This window comes from Manis javanica, chromosome 8 (assembly GCF_040802235.1).
Source record: "Manis javanica isolate MJ-LG chromosome 8, MJ_LKY, whole genome shotgun sequence".
NCBI classification, from domain to species: domain Eukaryota; kingdom Metazoa; phylum Chordata; class Mammalia; order Pholidota; family Manidae; genus Manis; species Manis javanica.
In genome coordinates, this window is record NC_133163.1 from 100,978,747 (window position 1) to 100,993,889 (window position 15,143).

Below are 15,143 nucleotides of genomic sequence, written 5' to 3' on the forward strand. Positions count from 1 at the left end.
GCTGGCGAATGTGGTTCTGGAGGACTGTCTTCTTGGCGTGCAGATCGCTGCCTTCTTCGTGGTTCATCACACAAGCTCTGGTGTCCTCTTTTCTTGTGAGGACACTAAAGCCATGACGGGGCTCCAGCCTCCCAGCCTCATCTAAACTTAATCACTTCCCAAAGGCCCCACCTTCTGATACCATCACAGGTATTAAGGGTTAGAGTTTACATATACGAATTTTGGAGGGGACACATACATTCAGTCTATAATAAGGTATGTCAGCAGTAGAAGTAGTTGGACTTAGCAGGTAAGTGACTGGAAATGAAAATGTCAGTGTGCTTCTCTAACCCACGTGATAGCCCTTGGCGGTGTGAAGGGTAGCTGATGAATCTCTGACATAGCTGAGATCATCCAGGGGAAGGCCTGCCCATTTGGGAGGGTTTGCAGAGGAGAGAGGAAGGCTGGAGATGCAGCCTGTCCCAGAAGCCGTGGAAAAGCTGTGGAAAAGCGTGTTTCAGGAAGGCCCCGTGGCAGGTATTAGATGCTGCAGAGGAGCCTTCCAGGACAGGAAAGACAAAGCCACCACTGGCTTTGGTGTGCATTTAAGAGCGCTGTTAGAGGGTGGGGAGGGGAAGCCGACCAAGGTGGAGAGGCGGTGCAGCTAACAGCTAACAGGGCCAGACTCCTGCTGGGGAGTTAGACTGGGAGTGGGCGGAGGGCTTAGGGAGAGAGCTCTGAACTTCTCTATAGGGAAGGAAGCCAGGGGTCAGAGGGAGGTGGAAGACAGGCCCCTTTTCTCCAGAGAGGTGTAAGGAGACCCCTTCCTCTAAGAGGTGGGCAGCAGGCAATGTTGGGAGTAGCGCCTGGAGATTGTCAGGTGCCAGCTGGAAAATGGAGGGAGTCCTTTCTTTTGTAGGGGTGCAGGCAGTGAGGGCTTCTGTTAGGACACCGAAGACGAAGGATGAGCTTCTGAGGAGGTGCCACCAAGCTCCCAAGATCTGCTTTACAAGCGTATTTTTTTCCAAAGTGGAAGCATCTTACTTGCTTGTACTAATCGTAAGAATAATAATACTTATAAAAATCCTAATTATTCAGAAATATAGACAGATGACAGTGAAATCTGAAATTCACCTATGATCTCACATCCCAGAAATCACTACTGTTAGGTATATATTTAGGGAGCCCCTCCCTCCCTCATGGTTTTGTTACAAAAATGGGATATGCCTACTGCTCTGTACCCTGTTTTTAAAACCCTTTTCTGGACATCTTTTCACATCTAGTCATATGATTCCTACCTTTTCATCATCTTGATGGCTGCATAACATTCCATTTTATGGATATATCATAAAGATTTCTGTTCCTTAAATTACATGACTTAAAAAGTTTTAAAGGGCAAATGAGGGGGTTACATGCACTCAGGATCAGACACACAGAAAAATTTCTGAAGACAGGAAGAAAACAGCCCCAGGCTCTGGTGTCATTTAGGAAAACAACTCCATTGTTCACAATTGTTCTGGCTATGGTTCCTTTGGGGGCTTTTGGTTGTCATTTTTATAGTTAAACATAATTTCTGCAGAATCATTCTCACGACAACCACCACATACAATATATTTTATTTTTGAATGAAAATGTACTGCCTTCTGATGTTAGACACTGAGAAGAACTCAGCATCACTTATGTGGCATTCCTACCAAAAGGGCATAAGCTGATTCTAATGGTGACAAAACATCAGACAAACCCAAAATGAGGACATTCTACAAAATAACTAGCTATTCTCGCAGTCTGAAATTATGTCTAAAGTAAAAAAATAGAATAGATTTGAATGAAAATACAAATGTAACTCCTTCATTTGTATCACTGTCGAACCTAGATATGCAGCTTGAAATGTTTACTTGGAAATGTTGATTCATGACTTGTTAACCTTCAGACAAATCACAAAAATTTAGATTTCTCTTTGGTGTTACTGATCCCTTGCCACCTTCCATGCCTGGCTCTGATGACGCACAGCGTCTCTGCTCACCACTCTCCCACACTAGCCCTCTGCTCATTGAATTTGTCCAGCCATCCATGGCTCCCAAACCTTCAAAACATTGTGTCATATCCTATCTACCTGACCCTGGTTTTGTGTACATCTGTGTCGTGTTCTCTCTGTCTGGATCATAATAATCAGGATCTTTTGGAATACTCAACATTTCAGAGTCAGATCAATAATTGTGAACATATGCCTAAAACTCCACTATTTCCTCATTACCCCATCTGGCAGTGGAGCGGTAAGAGATAGTTAGACTTGAACATTCCCTTCCTCCTCTTGATTAGGAGAACGCTGTCTTTACGGCTTCTACTTTCGCTCCCTACCCTCTTTGATTAGGAAGTTCCCATTGGTCAGAAGGTTCCTGAACTTAGGTTAAGCAGAAAGATTGGAATGGAGAGACTGGGTAGAGGGCACGGAGGGGAGGTGCTTAGCCAGAAAGTTGAAGGTGATTTGTTTAATAAAGTTCAGGGAGGGAGAAGGAAGAGGAAGGGGAGAAGTATGCTGGAGGGAGAGAAGGCACAAAAAAAGGGATTCAAGACATGTTGCTGGGAGTTACCAACTGGAGACACAGAAGTAAATGACTCAATTCTTTTGTTGATAATTTTGACAGTTTGGGCTGTGCTTCTATTGTACTTCTTTGTAGAGACAGGACGCATGGATCTGGGATGTATACGAGGTATGCTAGTCATAATCTTTCGATAGCTGTTACCTATGAGACAATTTACCCACTCTTTAATCTTGTCCTGCTCCATCCCTGGTCTGGCCCTTTGCAGACTTGCACCCCTTGGGGGAACTCTCCTCTTCAGTTGGCAGGCTGGCAATGCTGTAAGGTGTGTCTTTGCTCGCCTGTGCCCCTCAGAGTCCAGTTTACTTCTTGACAACTCACTTCCCTGGAAGCCCTGGACGTGAGGACAGCTCATTCCTTTGTTTATTGGAGGGACTTTTTCCTTATCTTGCTTTGCAGTTCCCATTCTACCATCCCTTCTTGTCTCTTAGCCTCTCCTCTTTGTGACTGGCTTCCCACTGGCTTGACAAGCTCCCTGAGGGCAGAGGTGTGTCTAGCTCAGTGGCTGACACTTGGTGGCTGCTCCATTTGCCCCACTGCCCCCACACCCTGACTCTGGCTGCCAGAGTCTCTCTGAAATCTCGTTCCCCTGCCCAGAGAGCTGGGCACCACCTACACTGCAGCCCCTTCCACCCTGTGATTTACTTAAACATTTTTAACAGGTGTTTGGAAGCAGATTCCACTTCCCCCGCCATGGGTGTGCCCTTGGTTGGGACTTGGCTTGTTTCATTTTTGTCAGTTTCACCTTTAAGAGAGTGACCATCTTCTCTTCTGTGTTGGAAAAATTCACTTCTCCTCCCTTGTGTCTCCTTTCCTCTTCCACTGCTGCTACAATCTCCATACTCTGCTGCCAGATGTGTGGGGGCTTTTCCCACACCAAGGAATTCTGTGGCACCAGTGTCTTACAATTTAATTAGATTCTGACACTATCTACCTGGGGAGAGCATCAGATCCCACAGGCTAACGGCTCAGCCCCACGAGACTGTCCTCCACTTGAGATGCCAATCACAAGTACAATAATCCCCTCTTATAAGACAAATAGTGACACTGTGGCATCTTACTACACTGATGGACAGTGACTGTGGTGGGTGTCGGGGGGCTCGATAATATGAGTGAATGTAGTAACCGCAATGTTGCTCATGTGAAGCCTTCATAAGATTGTATATTAATGATACCTTAATTATAAAAAAAAGAATCCCCTCTTAATCTTTGGGGGATTGTTCTAAGACCCCCAGTAGATGCCTGAAACCAAAGACAGTACCTCAGCCCATATATACTGTTTTTTCCTATACATACACACTTTTGATGAAGTTTGATTTATAAATTAGGCACAGTAAGAGATTATCAGCAATAACTAATAATAAAATAGTATGATTATAATCATATACTATAATAAAAGTTATGTGAATGTGGTCTTTTTCTTTCAAAATATCTTATTGTACCATACTCACCATGCTTCTCCGTGTGATGATGGGAGCTGATACAATGCCTACGTGATGATATGAAGTGAGGTGAATTACATAGGCATCGTGAGCAGGGTTAGGCAACTACTGACCTTCTAATGATAGGTCAGAAGGAGGATCATCTGCTTCCAGACTAGGAATGTAGTCCCTGTACTTGAAGATTGCATTTTATAGCAACTTTTAAGGAACTCAGCATATCAGTGTATTCCTTTGCCTCCAAGAATCGAAAGCTATTCCTGGCTGTTTTGTTCTCTATAGTTACGCTATTTGACTTTAAGATCTTCCTGGCTACATATTTTGCTGCATCAAAAACTTCAAGCGTTTATCTATCTTTTGATGGATGTCATATTAATAAAGGGAAAGACCTAACTTTGGCCTTATTCCTCCACATGTCCTTCCCATTACCCTCCTCTCCCTTCTCTTTATATTAGTAAAGGAAAGAGCATTTTCCAGAGTGCGTCCTGTGCTGAGAGCATAGCAGGTCCACCCAGCTAGATCTTTCCAAACCTGGGATGCTTTCTTAGGGACTTTAGTTCCCTCCTTCCCTTCTTAACTTGAAAGAAGCCCTCCAATTCAGACAGATCTGTCACTTACTAGCTCTGTGACTGAGACTCTCTTAGCTTCATCTTCTTCCTCTGCAGGATAGGGACACCATCTTCTTCACTACATAGCTCTGAAGATTGATGAGTTATTATATAAAATGAGATCACATGTACATATATAATCAAAGTGCCTTGGCAAGGCGCTTGACATGTAGGAGGAGTTTAAGAGATGGGAGGTCCTTACGACCCTCTTTTACCTGAACAATACCTTAGAATAGTGGCCTTCAAATTAGTGTATATTAGAAACACATGGGTCCTTGGAACAAAAACAGATTCCAGGGTCTCATCCCCAGAAAGTCTGGCTCACTGGGTTTGGGATGGGGCCAAAGAATCTGCCTTTTCAATAACCAGTGTTTCTAATACAGGTGATCGACAGATCACCCTCTGAGAAATTCTGCTTTAGCGTCATTAAAATTATATAAAATTGGAGCTAGAAGGGATTCTAGATTACTTCATTCGACATTCCCTCTCCATTTGGCTGATAGAGACACTGACTTTGGGTGACACACAGAGTTTAGGTGACTCACTCAAGGTCACGGAGGGAGGCAGTAGCTGAGTTAAAGTGGGAACTCAGGTTCCCTGACTCACTGGATGACTGGCTACACCAGGAGGCCTCCTCCTTTATCAGGAAACAGAGCCCTTCCTGGCCCTGGCTGAGGTTTCCCTGAGCAACTCTTTGGCAATAGCTTAAGCACTCAGCCTTCTAAGTCACAAGGCCCTGTAGAAACTGTCTCTGTAGGGATTAGTCTTGTATAGCCGATTTTACATCCTTTCCACAGCCTTGTTGAGAGCATCTTCAGGGAGAAATTTCTTCAGTTATTTCTTGATTATAGTGAGTCCCTTGCTGCCCTTTTACATTTTCTTCTGGCATACTTGGTTGAAGGCTGCAGTACCTTTTAATGAAAAACATTTCTTTGGCTCATTTTAACCCTTTCATTGTAAAACAAAATGCAAATAGGAAAATAGCACCTAAAATGAATGATAGCTTAGTGAACTGTTACGGACAAACATCCTTCTCATTACTATGAGAGGAAGACACAAAACTCTGCCAGCTGCTCCAGAAGCCTTCCCCATACCCTGTCCCAACGGCAACCTCCTGCATCGTAGGCATGAGCCTGACCTCTATGGTAATCACCTCCTTGCCTAGCTTTACAGTTTTGTCACCTCCATTGTGCGTTCCTAGACACTAAAGTTTAATTTTGCTCTGAAAAAAAGTCTGATCCACCTCTTGAATCCCTTTTAAATGGCAGATTCCCCTGGAGCTTTCTTCTTCTTACATTTGCTTTTGAAGAACCTGATCTGTTTGACCTATAGTGTTTCTCAGTCTTGATTTTGCTGATTGCCAGAGGTTTGGTCAAGCTCATATCTGGCGGTTTTAGCTGGGTCATCGGTGGCATGTGTTCTTCCATCAGGAGGCACAGAATGTCTGTTTTCCCCCCTTTTTCTCCTATACTAGATGCTCAGTGCCTCAACCCATTAATTTGCTGAAGGTTGCAAGATGATGATAACCTACCATTTCATGTTCATTTACTTTCTGGAATAATTTTATAAGAAGAGGCCACCTTAACGACTCCTTTTTAGTGGCCACATTACCACCTGAGTGAAAGACATATTCCCCAGCATCCCTTGTAGCCAAGTGTGACCATATAACTTGTAGCCAAGTGTGACCATTCTGGACAATGAGCTATAAATGGAAGTGCCATGTGTCACTTCCAGGAAGTCTCTTTTAAGGGAGAAGAGGCCTTTATTTATTTATTGTTTTGGCCTATGTTGCTGATGCTTAGAGCGCTAAGACAATAGTTGGAACTTCATCAGGCAGGGAGCCCTAAGGTGACTTTGGAAGCCTCCTGTCCGAATGGTGGAGTGGGGTGTGAAAAGGAGCTATAGGCCCTGATGACAAACTGGAGTTGCCACACCAGGCCTGGACTTCCTGCATTTGCACTTCTGGTATGTCAGAGAAATATAAACTCTGTGGTTAAGTCACTGTACATGGGTTTCTGTTACATGCAAAGGAACCTAAGCTGGACTAGGTACCCTTCAGTGATTCCACGGAGAGGCACACGGTACCAGGAGAGCACTGGTTAGGGAGAGCTGACCTCATCCGAGAGGCCGGGTCAGGAAAGGCTTTTCTGAAGAAGTGGTGACCAAGCTGGATCTTAAGGAAGGTCAAGAGGTCACTATCTGTATGGGAGCCCTTGGTGTAAAAAGCCATCTGGCAAAGGAACAGCTTGTCCAGGTTCTGTGGTGGGAGGGAATGTGGTGTATTAAGGGTCCCCAAAAGGCCAAAGAGCAACTGGTCTTAGAGTGCGAGGGAGAGTGTTACCCACTGTGCTGGGGAGGTAAGGGGGTTGTCTTCCTCCTGGGAGCAAGGGGGAGCCAGGGATATTTTCAGCAGCAGCAGGGACCCATGGTCAGAGCTCTTTTCCAGTAACATCTGTGGCTGCTGTGCGGAGGAAGGTTGGAGGGGCCAAGAGCATGTGTAGGGAGGCCAGGGTCCAGGTGAGATACAATAAACTAGGTTGGTGTGGTGGAGCTGGAGAGAAGGAGGCAGGTTCTGGAGTTGGAAATGATGACTTGGAAATGGGGATACAAGGGAGAGGAAGTCGTCTACACTGCTTGTGGTTTTCTGCCTGATATAACAGGATGGGAGTTATGCCACAGCAGGGGATGAGGCCAGTCTGGAGGACAAGATCACGACATCAAATCTGGCCTTTGGAGAAGAGGAAAAATGTCTTTTTTCTCTCTACCCATCTTAGGTTCATTGGCTGGGCCTGGGAAATTAGGCTGCCAGAAGACAGGTTAACCCCTTACCAGCATGCGCATGCACACAGAGTGCCCCGAGGTGAGTAACTCAAAGGGATGGCTGGAACTTGTGCTTATATAGCATCTTAACAACAAAAACACTTTTTTTTAGAGAAGTGACAAGACAAAGGAAAAGGACTTTGAGTTCCTAGGGTGGCAAATTATGGGAAGGCAAATATATGGGGCAACTAATGGAAGATAAGGACCAGTTAGTAAAGTTTGTTACGTAGGTTCCTCTTATGCTGGATCTGGGTTGATGAGGGCTTAGAGTTGTCTCTGGTGATTAACTTCTGTCTGTCCTGGTAGGGATTGGAAGGCGACACCTTCACAGATTTATGTCCTGCTTCTAGGTGAATAGGTGGAGACCTTGTATCTGCTTCTTTTCCTTGGCTTGTAGCTTCTTTTCAGTAACTGTTCCAGTAACTGAAAAGCGGGCAGTTGGTTTTGTGGGTCTGTAATGACAGTGCTGTGGAGAGAGGGGAAGGGGGCAAGAAATGCCTGGCCAGTATAGTGATGCTGGGGTTCTTGTTTGCGGAGTCGAAGAATGAACTTAGCAAACAGTCAAGGTAGGAGAGCCAGGGAGAGGCTTTTATTTAGAAATAAAGTGAGAGGAAAGAGCTCCTGGCTTATGCCAGGAGGGAACCAGAGAACCCAGGGTGGTGTGTTGTCTAGGGGATTTATAGGCAGTTGAAGACTTTTGGGAACTGAGGGCTTAGGGTGTGGACTTGTACCACCTGCCCTGCCCTCAAGGTGGTCTGGGTTGTTGTCTGTTTGCTAGGGCTGTTTACAGTGAAGTCATGGGTTATGCTGAGATACCCTTGCAGAACACTCAAACATTCCAGGCCAAGTTGCTCCTGGCCTTTTGACCTTTAACTGATCTCACTGAGATGTCTATATTCTTCGTCTAGTATCTTTATCCTAGAGAATTAGTGTGACCCTGACTTTGCATAAAGCCGAACATAGAGTTTCAATAGGAACTTTACATTGTTACATTGCTTTGACTGTAAATATCTTGCCTTGCTTTTTCCAGAGGCCCTCACCCTGCTCTGTCTAAGCCCATGGTCCCTGTCTCAGTAGCATGAAAAATGCTAAAATAAAAATGTGAAGGAAAAGTAAGTGGAAACCAGGGCCGAAGGCCATGGGGAGGGGCAGAGGGCACCTTCAGAGAAGCTGGGTTAAGTAGGATCCATCAGGTGGACAAGGAGCACTGTGGGCAGAAATATGCACACCTGAGCGCTCCCTTGCGGCCAGGGGCTGCCCATGCAGTCTCTGTGCTGGAGTGTAGGGGTCTCGTGGTCTTAGGTTTCACGATAAAGTCTTTGTGTGTATTGCTAAAGGCGAAGCAGAGCTGCGGAGGGCTTCTAGTGGGCTCCACAAGATCAGATTTGAGTTTTAAACAGAGGCTAGCAAGCCTGCTTTGTGAGTGGGCTTTGTGAAGGTTTTTGTGGGGGTTTTGACGAGCATGGAAGGGCACCGCTGTCCTGGAAGGCGCTGCTCTCTCACATGTCCTGACTCTGGTCCTGACCTTGATACCCACCCTTAACCCCTGTGGTTTTGCTGACAGTCTGGCCTGATGCCAAAGGTGATTTCTGGCTTTGTTTATCCCTCCCTCCCCACCCTGTAGGCCTGTGGGATTTTCAGAGTTACAGTGTGATGTTGGGACAGGGAGGGGTGTGGTTTGGACAAGGTGATGCACATGAAAGCCAGGTTTTTAAACCTCAAGTCAGGCAGACCTGGGTGCACTTTCTTTTTAAACAGCTCTTTTGAGATATAATTTACATATCATAAAGTTCACCATTTTGAAATATGTAACAGAACTTGTGCATATATTTAGTTGTGCAAGCCTCACATGATCTAATTTCAGAAAAATTTCTATTATTCCCCAAAAGAAAATGTCCCCGGGTTCACATCCTGACTTTCCCCTTTCATAGCTGTGCAGCTGTGGGCAATTTACTTAGCCTCTCTGAGCCTCACACACAAGGTCCTGAGCTTATTTAAGGGGTGAATGAAATAGCAAGTAACACTCTTAGCACACGGTCTGGCATGGCGTAGGCTCTCAGTAGATATGAGCTCCCTAAGGTAATGTTGGCAGTTGTTTTTTGGTAGATTTAGTCAGGAATCACCCTGAGCAGTTATTCATGAATCACGGTCATGGCACCCAAAATTTTTTTCTGAAGAGCTGGCATTCCTTACACTTAATCTAAAGCTTTTTGCACACATGCATGCACACAAATACACTGTATCTCACAAACACACACATGTGTGCAAATATGCTAATATAGCATCCACAGAACTAAAGTGAGCTTTAAGAGAGTCAGAATTTTTGGAATATTTCTTATGTTAGTAAAGCGAATTGCTCTTTAATTACACCACACACACATACACACACACACAAGCATAATGAATGTTTCTAATTTGCATTTCTTTAATTGGAAAGATTTAGTGCCTGAAGACGTCCAGCAGAACTATCCCCAGGCAAATTGTAAATTAGCAAGGTCTTTAGCATCTCTCTAACCCAGAGTTAATAATAACAATTTCTTGTTATTCTTGTAATAATAACATAGGCTGCTCCTATGTGCCAGGCTTAGGAATAAATATTTTTACATGTATCTTTATCTTTGCCTTGACCCTGAAAGTTCAGTCAGTATTCGTATCACAAAGTAGGAATTATAACCACCCCATTTTGTAAGGAAGGAGAAAGGAGGCCCAGAGAAGCTGTTTCTAGCCCACGGGTACACATTAGCAAGTGGGGAAGTCAGGGTTTGAACTCCCCACAATGATGGGCTGACACACAGCTTCCTGTTAGGCTTTCTCCAGATGCCTCTAGGAGTCTACAGGGAAGAAGGTAAGCTTACCTGAGAAGACAGGCAAGCTTATTTGCAAAAGCATCAGTGGGTGACAGGCCAGTCACTGCCCCCAGAGTCACTTCCATTGTGGGAGGGGCTGTAGCCTTCATGGCCTAAGCAATACTCTCAATCCTGGGAAAGTTGTAAAATCCCCCAGGGAGTCTTAAAAATATCTAGATTTCCTGGCCCCACTCCAGTCTGCATATAGGAGAATTTTCTAAGATGTATCTTAGAATCTGTATTTCTGAAAAGCTTCCAACAGACCATTTTAGACAGAAAATATAGAAGCTATAAAATGCAAGAGTACAAGAATATATAGGCATTTAAAAATTTAAATTTTACTATGAGCAAAGTCAATGCACAAACAATAGCTTGGGGAAAATAGTTGTACTGCATATGTCAGGTGGTGGGTGTCTTAGGGCACCTCTCACAGCTCTGTGTAGAAACCCGTCTCTCTCTATGGCTCATCACAATAGAAATGAGTTCCTCACTCATCTGCAGTCCACAGTGGGGAGTCCTGTCTGGCCTGCACCTCTTCTCCGCAGAGATTCAGGAACCCAGGTTCCTTCTATTTGGTGCCCCTCCATCTCTAACATGTGTCTGCCAAGGTTGCTGGAGAAGGACAGTTAGCAGTTTTATGTCAAACCCAAATGACAAATGAACATTGAAAGATGCTTGAGCTCTCCGGTAGACAGGGAAACACAACAAAAGTAACAATGCTTATCACTGCCCACCCATCTGAGAGACTAAATTAGAGGGATAACACTGCCCCTGGTGGGAAGCAGGGAGAGTACAGTTATGTGCTATGGGTGGAGATGTAGATTGCTACACCGTTTTGGCAAACAATCTGGCATTACCAATTAAAATTAAAAACATGCATCATTTCAATCTAGCAATTCCATTCCAGAGACTCTCTTTCACAGAGTAAAAGCAGTGTGCAGAGACAGATATGTCCTAAGATACTTATTGCAATGCTATTCCTAGTGACAAAAATAGGACATAAAGTTCCATCAATAGGGTAATAGTTTAATGAGTTGTGATGATCAGCATTATGGAATATTGTGCAGTTTTAGAAAAGATGACTAAGAGATGTGCCCATAGGTATTGTTAAATGAGAACACCAAGAGTGAGAGAAGTGTATCAAAGAATAAGCTGTACCTCCCTTTTCAACCTCTCATCAACATCATCATCACTGCCATCATCAGTCTATACCTGTCCGCATGTCTATGTATGATTGATGGACATAAAGAAGGGTTGTTAACATAGACAACCTAGGCCAAGGACTGTGGGTAAAAGGGCACACTTTGAGGTAGCAGTAAAAACAGAAGGTATGATAAGACCTCATAAAAGTTTATGTATGTACAATATATACATAAAGAAATGCATGAATCTGTGTCATTGATGTATCAGGAATAGTTATCACAAGGTAGAATCAGATGAGTTGTATTTTCTTCCTTATATCTTTTATATTGTTCAAACTTTTACAATAAATACTTATTACTTCTATAGGGGAAATGAGTGAACTTCTTCATTACATTTTTTAAAAAGCTTTCTAAGTGATTTTGATGATTAGTCAGCCTTTATCCTCAGGGTTGGATTTCAGAAGCTCCAAAAATGGAATTCCAAGCATCAGGAAACAGTGCTAAGAAACCGTGTCTGAGTGAGGAGATTTCGCCGGGACCCCAGAAGCCACTTCCAATGGATCACTTCCTACTTGCAGCCTGCTAAGCCTGGAAATGGTCATCAGCAAGGGCCTGAGGTGGTTTCCTTTGGAAAGGGTGGAGTTTGGGGAATGTGAGGACTGACTCCAGGTAGGCATTATTTTGGGGTTCAGGTTTTGGCTCCTGCCATTTGAAAGTTCTAGGTCAGGGACTGGGTACCTGGTGGAGATGTGGGTGACAGGAAAGCAGTGATGCTCAGGGGGTGGGGCAGAGGCCTCATTGCCAAGCAGACGGGGGTTTGAATCTGGGCCCTGCCACTGGCTAGCCATGTGCCCTTGGACCTGTTACTCCACTGGCCTGGGCCTGAGTTTTCTCATTAGGAAAGTGAGGATATTATGTCTCCCTGGTAGCTTCGTTGTAAGGAAGGGAGACAATGCCTATGGATACTGGAGGTGGCCCAGCCAGATTGGCATGTGCCTCAGTAGGAAACTCAGGGTTGCAGCCCTGGGAGAGCCCATCACTCAGCAAAGTGAGTCCAGGAAGAATGAGGGGCATTAGCAAGGTGAGGAGAGGGGGTGCCCTCCTGTAGCAGCCTTGGCTCAAGGAAGTGCAGGCTGCTCGGGAAGCACAAGGGCCTGGCAAGCCTGGCTGAGAGCCTCGGTCTCCATCTCCTGTCTCACTTGCCCTCCAGACTCAGTTTTCTGTCCTTTCCCTCCCCCATCCCTTCAGTAAATTCTTGTGGTTTGGAATTAGGTGAGGGTTATAGACAGAAAGTTTGTGTACCCCCAAAATTCATATGTTGAAACCCTAGCCCTCAGTGTGGCTGTACTTACTTCTAAGGAAGTAAGCAAGGTTATATGAGGTCATAAGGGTGGAACCCTGACCTGAGATGATCAGCGTCCCTGTAAGAAACGCACCGAGGAAAGGCCAGGGAGGGGTGGGGGGACGCAGCAAGAGGGCGGCTGTCTGCAAACTAGGGGGAGAGCTCTCCCCCAAAATTAAACTCTGCTAGAGCCTTCACCTTGGGCTTTCCAGCCTCCAGAATGTGAGGAAATAAATTTCTGTTGTTTAAGCCATGCAGTCTGTGATGTTTTATGAGGTTCTAGTTGTAAATAATAAGATTCCTTTGTTCCCTAGACTATTGACAATACGCTACTCAAGACTAACATAGATACCGTGACCTTCAGATGTTCTGGGCCCAGGGGAGAGGCAGATCAGTAAACAGAATGAATGCTCTTCCTGACAGAGGAAATACAGGGTGCTCTGGGAGCAGAGAAGTGCATGGGGACCCAGCACATGTATCCCAGGATTTGCTGAAGGGGGTCTTGTCCAAGTATGCTTGCTACCTATAAAAATTGAGGAATCTCACATAAAAACCTAGACTTTTATCTTTTGAAAAATCCAAATCTGGTCACATTGGGCCCTCATTTTCACAGTTGTCACCTTCAGAAACACCACTGTCTCCACTGCTCCCTATTGTCTATTTGCTCAGCTCTATGACCTCACTTATGTCACCTGTCATGGGGGAATCCCTGGCATGAATGTTGCCTTGTTTAATGTTCATAAATGTGTACAATTAATTGTGGATTTCCCCCCTATGTTAACTAGTTGACTTAAACTAGGTACAAAGTTAAAATGTGACACTATGAAGGTCTCCTGGCACCATATTGTATCAGAGACTCAGGAAATTTCAGAGTTGGGAGGGACTTTGGGGATCAGGTAGTGTAAGCGTCTCCTTTCCCAGTCTGTAAACAGAAACCCGGAGAGGTCTGACCCACCCCAGGTCGCACAGCTAGAGAGCAGCCAGGATGAGATCCAGAGTTCTCGGATGCCTCGTCCACCGCTTTTCCATTCTGATAAGTCATTTTCTTCCTCCTATTATCTCTGTAGAGAAAGGAAAGTGTCAGTTTGCCACATAGAATTGGGAAAGTATCATCATGTGATGTTTTATCCGTGTTTGGGCCCTTTTCTTCACACTGTCAGAGGAATTATCAAAAGAAAATTATTGGAAAGTGTTAGCTGTGTATTATGGGTTCCAAGCCCATGAGCACAGATGTCCTTTGGCAAAGTTGAAATAAAATTGGAAGAAATTAAAACTCATTTTGTTTTCCAGGCCCTGGTAATAAAACATTCTTGCTGCAGATAAGTGCTCAAGCTTAGTCTCTCCCTGCTTATTATCAAACAAAAGCAGAACACAACAAAAATAGAAACTAATGCAGAAATCTGCTCTGGTTTCTTCTTTTGTGTACCAATGTTTTTGTTGGTCAAATCACATTATGGTGCGTCCATTACAATGGCTTATCTTTGCAGGCCCCAGAGTAACCATTAAGGATATGAAGGCATGGTCCACTGTAAAGCAGGATGGTGTGAGAGCCCCCGCTTTGGGTCTCTGTGCCCCAGATTGGTGATGGAGAGAGTAATTCTGCATGAAATACAGCAAAGAATGAAAAAGGTAAGAAGCCATGTCATCTGGCGATTTGGAGCATGTCTATGGGCTTTGGAGCCAGACCTTCTGCGTTAAAATCCCAGCTCCACTGAGCTGTCTGACTTTGGGCAGGGTGCTTAACCTGTTCATTTCCTGATTGGTGAAACGGGTGTGAGGATTCTGGCCCTGCCTTCCAGGGTTATTTTGAGGACTCAGAATACTAAGGCCCGTGTCTGGTTTCCTGTTAGCTGGAGTGTCATGGTAGGTGACCAAGATTCTCTTCTTAACCAAACTTTCGGCTTTCCTGCACCCCTCTTTGATTAGGCCTTGATCTTGGGCTTCCATGTCCGTTCTTGCTAAGCCCAGTTTTAGTAAGAATACCAGTAAGTCAGTTTAGAGAGAATCCCCCAACCTTGATATCTAATCGTCTGAATATATGACCAAATTCCTCATCTGCCATGTTTGGTACCTGCTAGCCCTGGCCTGCCTTCAGCAAGAATCCTGTGAAGTCGCTTTAGCAAGAATCCCACTATGCTTAATACCCCTTATTACTTCCTCTCAGTAATTTTTCCACCCACTGACCCCTCACTGTGCCCCCTGGCTGTGAATCCCCACTTGTCCTTGTTGTAGCGGGAGCTGGGCCTGGTCTCTCTTCCCTATTGCCGTACCCCTGCACAGCAGGCAGTGTTCTCTGTGTTCACTCTCTCATGTAATTTTGCAAAAGCCTGCGGGCAGGCATTATCACCTAATTTCACAGATGAGGAA

The 15,143-nt window shown here is 44.8% G+C and overlaps 1 long non-coding RNA gene across 1 annotated transcript in view; it reads left to right on the forward strand.

The window, feature by feature from the left end:
• The window catches only part of LOC140843158 (uncharacterized), a 32,197-nt gene extending 17,818 nt beyond the window's left edge, over positions 1-14,379 (forward strand). Inside the window, exons 2-4 of the long non-coding RNA XR_012120693.1 lie at positions 7,401-7,486; positions 11,883-12,103; positions 14,264-14,379. This is a non-coding gene — a long non-coding RNA (uncharacterized lncRNA). The remainder of the gene's footprint in view (positions 1-7,400; positions 7,487-11,882; positions 12,104-14,263) is intronic.
• The last annotated feature ends 764 nt before the right edge of the window (positions 14,380-15,143 follow it).